At 41.1% G+C, this 6,769-nt stretch overlaps 1 protein-coding gene across 1 annotated transcript in view; it reads right to left on the reverse strand.

Moving 5' to 3' along the window:
* LOC8053579 (cytochrome P450 3A5) overlaps nt 1-2,681 on the reverse strand; it is a 42,307-nt gene extending 39,626 nt beyond the window's left edge. Inside the window, exons 1-2 of the mRNA XM_040206155.2 lie at nt 2,668-2,681; nt 2,102-2,173 (exon numbers count right to left, since the gene is read on the reverse strand). The gene's annotated coding sequence lies outside the window, so the exon portion shown is untranslated. The remainder of the gene's footprint in view (nt 1-2,101; nt 2,174-2,667) is intronic.
* Between the last annotated feature and the right edge of the window lie 4,088 nt (nt 2,682-6,769).

Genomic DNA, 6,769 nt, shown 5'->3' on the forward strand with positions numbered 1-6,769 from the left:
ATATAACACACGTGCTGTCTAATGCTAACAGCTCTCTTGGCTATCTTCGACGGAATCTACAACTAGCACCCATCATCAGTTAAACAACTAGCCTACACTACACTCGTAAGATCGCAACTTAAATACGCGTCATCCATCTGGTCCCCTTGGCGACATTCATTGATAACAAAAATAGAAGCACTTCAAGATCGCGCAATCAGATTCATTTTTTTTTTCGGATTACTCACAAGACACCAGCATCACTTCTTTACGAATGAAAGATAACATTGATCTGCTTTCATATAGAAGAAAATTATCACGCCTGTCTCTTTGTCACAAGATTTACTATCATAACCATGTCATCAGAACTTCACTATTATTCCCAGCCACTCGCATATTTACTCGCATTAATAACGTCTGTAAAGTTCGTTAAATTTTCGCCTCGTCAGTTTCGTTTCTTAACTCCACCTTGCCATTAACAATAACAGACTGGAATAGCCTGCCTAACAGCATCGTGACCCAGACAGATCATAACACATTCATATCTCAACTGACCATTCATCTGCAGTTGAATTAATAGCAAAACAATTTCGTCTTTATAGGAATGTTTTTATTTGTGGATTTTTCTGTTTAATCAGCTGCTTTTCCTAAAGATGTATTAAGTGTTTTTTTTTCCTGTTTTTTGTTGCTTTAGCAGTGTTCTCCAGTATGAACCCACTTTTTGTTTGTTCCTTTATAATATCTATATATATTATAATTATATATTATATATATTATAATTATATTATAATATATATATAATTATATATATATATATATATATATATATATATATATATATATATATATATATATATATATATATATATATATTATATATATATATATATATATATATATATTATATAATATAATTATAATATATTATAATTATAATTGCGAGTACCTCCCACCTTGCGTAATGCCCGTAAGGGCTTTCAAGGTTTAATAAATGATGATAATGAATGATGAGTGTTTAAAAAGAAATGTTCAATATACATCTAAAAAAAAAGAAAGATATAAATTTAAACTTTAAGAAAGCTCCAACTATTTGGATGGTGTCCCAGAAGCAGTATTGCAGAATTAGAAACGTGGTTCAGTGTGCGATTAGTCGTTTGTAAGAAGAACAAAAACAGTTACAAATCCAATTATTTTAAAAGCTAACGATTTCATAATTTCACATTCAAACACATATCAATAACGGTAAAAAGAACAAAAAAAAAACAACCTCGGAGACGAAAGAAAATTATAAAACATATAGGCTGCTGTAATGTACGTCATCAAAACAACAATAAAATACAAAATCAGAGCTCGCTATTATGTTGTTATTGCTTTAGCGTTCTTCTAAAATTCTCACCAGAGACCAGAACCACGGCATCAGGAAGTACTGATTTTATATACCGGTTATCACATTGAGACTCACATCAGATTACATTTATCAGTAACAAGTGTAGGATTTTAAAAGACACATGACATTTTTCACAAAACAAAGCCGACTTTTTCCCGGTTTTGTGTGGCAAAGGCAGTGGTAAAATACAGAATGTATTGTTAAGTTCTCGGTAATGGTTTAGAAATAAACCAGCCATTGTTCACCGCGATTGGCTGTATACGTATTCTGCAGAAAAGGTAACTTACTGAATTTGTTTTAGAGTGTAGTTTATGGAAATTCATTTTGAACGCAACTAGGTTCATTGCCAGAACAGACTTCTTTCTATGGCGAAGGAAACTGAAAATGCAGCACTTTGTCGCGCTTGATGAGCATGCTCTTAATTGCGAAACTATTTCTGCCTGGCGTTTGTGAGACGAAAAATATATGGCTCGTTGTGACGTAAACGCCATATCTCAATCTATTCAGACTAGAAACTTGCTTAAAAATATATTTGAATGCAACTGAGTGAAATGAAAATGTATTCGATGAACTGACGTTTCCGTAAACCGGGCATTCTATGAAATGGTATGTTCTAAATCATAGCGTATAACTGTCAGAGTTCATGAGCCGCCGCGGTGGCTCCGAGGCAAAGCGCCGGCCGACAGATACCTAGGTGATGGGTTCGAATCCCGACCAACGTGCCCACAATCTCACGGAGGCTTGTTGCGTGGTGGGTGCCTTGTAACTGCTATTTCGGTTGCACGTCAAAAGTTCCCCAGTGTTCGGCTGCACGTGAAAAAAAAAAAACGTTGAAATTTTATTATTAGCAATTTATCGCTACGATTGCTAAGCAAAATGCAAGATTGAACTATTCATAAGAGAACATTTTCTGCAAGCTCCCTATCCTGAGAGACCGTGGACATCAAACACTGATGAGTAACACAGGCATCTTCTTTGTGTTAGAAAGGAAAAGCTCAACGATCGATGCGAAGAACCAAAAATGCAATTCACACGTTAGTTCTTCTACGGACTACTAAATTATAACTTGAAAATATGAAGAAAAAAAAAAGTAACATATTTGATTACGCTCGTATAGTCATCGCCAACTCAAGAGACGCAGAAGGTGGCGAACCTCGAGAGGCTTATTGTCGCTACACAGCGAATGAGACTTCTGCCATCGCGAAATTGCGATGGCGGAATGCGCAAGCCACATTCATTTGGCTCAAAGGAAGGCGTTGCCAGCGAGCTGCCAAGCGAGAGGACGAGCGGAAGGGACTTACCGCGAGTGAGTCGCCGGTCGATCTGACGTCGCCGTTGTTGTTCCAGAAAAGCGGCGATACCGGCGACCGCAGCGCTTGGACGGGGTCCGTGGGCTGCTCCGAACGCTGGTCAAGGCCGGGCAAATCGTCGACTCCGAAATTGCCCGCAGCTTCTTGCTCCCCTCCTGCGCGAGACTACACGGGACGCGATTATCTCACGAAGCCGGCGGGGCTCGAGATGAAAAGAGCGCAGGTGGCCTGCTTGCATCCGATTGTAAACACGATTCCACTGTCAAAGAGAAACAAACATAGTCTGCATCTTGCAGTGCTGAAAGTAACGCATTACAAGTAACGACGTTACTGCTAACTCGTTAACTGTGTTCAGTGCCGTTCTAAAGTACTTGTTACCATAAAGATTTACTACGAACGAATAAAGTGTTTTCGTTACTATTGGACGGTATTTCTTTTAGAAAGATACGTAACAAGTTACTCGTTACTTTTAACTGAAATTCATCACGTTTTCCGTTGATTTTTTTTATTCTGTTTTTAAAATTGTTATTAAATAGCGGCTCGGGGAAAGATATCTAAAATCGTGCACTGCGACGACTCCGTCTCCAAAGGTAGGGGAGAGGGGGGAGGGGGGGTGCTTGCTATGTGGCGACAGCCACGGATATCTCGAAAGACGACGAGCGCGTGAGAAAAAAAATATTACAGTTCAGTTCTGCTTGAGATTTGAAGCTGCTGCGTCCTTCGTCCTCCTGCAACCACGCTTCTATTATTTGTGTCCTCGTCGTTTGAGCGCTGTGTTCCATTTTCCGAAGTATGCACAAACTAGCTCGCATCGCCATTTTAATTCACTAACCTTCTTAGTTCTAATGTATTAGTGATGAAATAAAGTGCTCCTGTTAATTTATTTCACACCCCATTAATACACATGTGTTCTATTTATTTTGTCTAATTCTTGCAGGCACAATGTTTACCTCTAATTTTTTTTTTTTTTTTACCTTTGAGATCCCAAACCCTAACTCCCCCCCCTTCCCTCCTACATTTCTCAACAACCTTCACGCTTGCCATTTCTTATTTGTTCACTCTCTCTTATCTTACCCACACACCCACAGCACCCTTTCATTTTTATACAGGGAGTTTATTTTTAGCTGCACCAAAGTTTCAAATGAAGGGGGCAAAAGTTATATGGATGCGGTTTTCACTGCGTATTTATATGGCTTGGCGGATATTATATGGCAATATCACCATCACAATTATAAGACTATTTAACTAAAACTCATTGATGAACATTTTATATGCTGTAATTAGGATATATGTTTATATAACAAACTTTGAGGGAGTCGTACGCCAAGACTGCTCCATTTTGTAGAATTCGCGTAACCAGCCCGTGTTCCGAGATATCTTCCCCTGACTATTCTATTTAATTCGACTTCTTTATTATTTATTCAATTATTATTTATTCATACTGCTCACCTTTTTCAAGGTTTTGGCAGGAGTGGTACAACATAACTTCAAATATACAATGCTCTTTTACATAAAATCAACAGCGTTGGCACTGCCCCACAGCACTGCAGCACTAAATACAAGCATCAATTCACACCAAAAGAAACACAAGCGTGCAAAAAAAAAAAACGTGAAAATGCAGCTATCTCAAAATTAGAACACGATTGGAATCACACATATGAAGGAACAGCAAGGCAAACGTGCAACAAGGTTTTGACAGAGGCATATCTACTAAGTTCGCGACAAAAACCTTGACAACGAACCCCATCGACCACGTTGGCTAGGAATGACTCGCAAGACGGAAAAAAAAAAGAAACCGACAAAGAAAGCACACAGCAAGGTTCAAAACAAGACTATCTATTCAATTTGTGATAGAAACTGTGATAAAGAAACACTCTCGACCATGTCGGCTGGCAAGGAATTCCACTCGCGGATAGTGCGTGGAAGAAACGAATGAGGAAATGTATTGTTTTTAGCAGAAAATTCTTTGATTGACAGTCGGTGTCATCTCCTCGTGGCCCGTGGTCGGAAGAAAGAAATATAATTGCTATTGTTGATTTTTAGTCTCTCGTTCACAATGAGGTACAAAAATTTTAATCTGTCCCTCCGGCGTCTTGGTTCCAGGCATTTAAGGTTAGCATCTGCTAAGAGCGGGCTTGGTGATACTGACCAGCTGTAGGTGTTGCAAATAAATCTAATTGCCTTTCTTTGTGTTTTCTCAAACTTCGTTATGTTTACCTCCGTGTGTGCATCTCACACCACGGCCGCACGTAAGTTTTGTAGGCAATCAATTTTGCTGATATGCTAGAATGACCCATGGACCGTCTTAGATAGCCTAGCTTTTGGTACGCGCGATTTACAATGTAGTCGATGTGGTTGTTCTACCGCAGATCGTATGATAGTATTTAAAAGTTTCCACTTTTTGCAAAGATAGGCCATCTATCTTGTAAGGAAGTTGTGAAATGTTTTTCTTTTTTCGAGTGATGGTCATACACACGGACTTTGTTGCGTTGAGTGTCATCTGCCACGTTTTGCACCACTGATTATTTTTTTCCCGGGAATTCTCAATAAGGAGATTATTCTTCAGGAGTAGTAACTTCTTTATAAAGGACGCAGTCGTCTGCAAAGAGATTAATCTGGACTGGAATGTCGTTTAAGACATCATTATTAAATACGAGAAACATTAGGGGCCCGAGAACAGATCCCTGCGGTACCTCAGAGTCAACAGAAACGGAATCGGAGAATGTACCATTAATTATAACGGCTTGGCGACGGGACGATAGATAGTCACTAATCCAGTTCGTGATCGTGTCGTTTCTTAAAATTGATTTTAGTTTTATTAATAACTTCGGGTGCGAAAATTTATCTAAGGCTTTCGAAAAATCCAGGAGGACTACGTCCACTTGACCACGCCGGTTTAAAACTTCTGAATAATAGTGCGTAGTTTCCACCAACTGTGTAGAAGTAGAGAGGGCTCTGCGAAAGCCATGTTGCCTGGGATGAAGCAAGTTATTTGATTCTAAAAAAGGAAAAATTTGAGCTGATATTATGTATTCCAGTACTTTTCCTGTGGTGCATAGTGTTGTGTCATGGCGCCGCAACGCGCCGCTATCGTGCGCTCTGGAAAATATAGATAAGCGCGGCACTCGAGAGAATAAAGATTCTGCCGTTTTCTGGCACTTGGCTGGCTGCATGTTTCATGCCACATCATCTAGCGACAAAGATGAGGGCGAACAGATAGCCGCTCTCGTGAGTGAAGGGTCGACAGAGCTACAAAGCTTCGTGGCAATGTCGAAATTTTGGGAATTCGACACCTACGTGGAAGGAGGTGACGAGGACTTCAACTCGTATGTTGAGCGGTTCGAGCACTACTGGAAGGTGACCCAGATCAAGGACAGCAACGTCAAGAAGTCCGCCTTCATTACCGCCCTCGGTAGACGCCCGTACAAAACCCTGAAGGACCTGCTGCTGCCTGCGACCCCGGAGGACGAGTCGTTCGAGGACCTGGTACAAGTCTTGAAAGAACACTATCTCGAGGAAGCCAAGTAATACCAGAGAGGTTCAAGTTTAACCGTCGGTACCAGCTGGAAACCAAGTCAGTTTCGACGTTTGCCGTGGAACTACGACACTTGGCAGCTAAGTGCGCGTTCGGAAACTTCCTTGGCGACGCTTTGCGCGACAGATTTGTCGCGGGTCTCAGGAATCCGGCGATTCAAGCAGCGCTACTTAAGAAGAGGGAGCTGAACTTCGAGACCGCCTGCGAGCTTGCAAGAGTCACCGAACTCACCGAAAAAGAGTCCAAGGGCTTTATCCGTCGGATAGTGTCGTCCCGGGAGAAGGGTGCGTAAATTGAGTCAGCAAAAAGGGCCGGCCACAGCACAAGAATAAGGTGAGCGCACCTTCAAGTTTTTTTCCGAACGGCACCTGCTATAGGTGCAGAGAAAAGCACGACGCCAGCAGCTGTATACAGCTGCTGGCGTCGTGCTTTCACAGAGCAAGATGTCACTGGTGCAAGAACGTCGGGCACTTAGCCAAAGCATGCATGAAGCGGAAACGGAAGCCCGTTAACGCGTTAGAAGCGGAGCACGAGCATGACCAGTTGCAACTCTTCCAC

This window comes from Ixodes scapularis, unplaced genomic scaffold, assembly GCF_016920785.2.
Source record: "Ixodes scapularis isolate PalLabHiFi unplaced genomic scaffold, ASM1692078v2 PGA_scaffold3__209_contigs__length_174095766, whole genome shotgun sequence".
NCBI lineage: Eukaryota > Metazoa > Arthropoda > Arachnida > Ixodida > Ixodidae > Ixodes > Ixodes scapularis.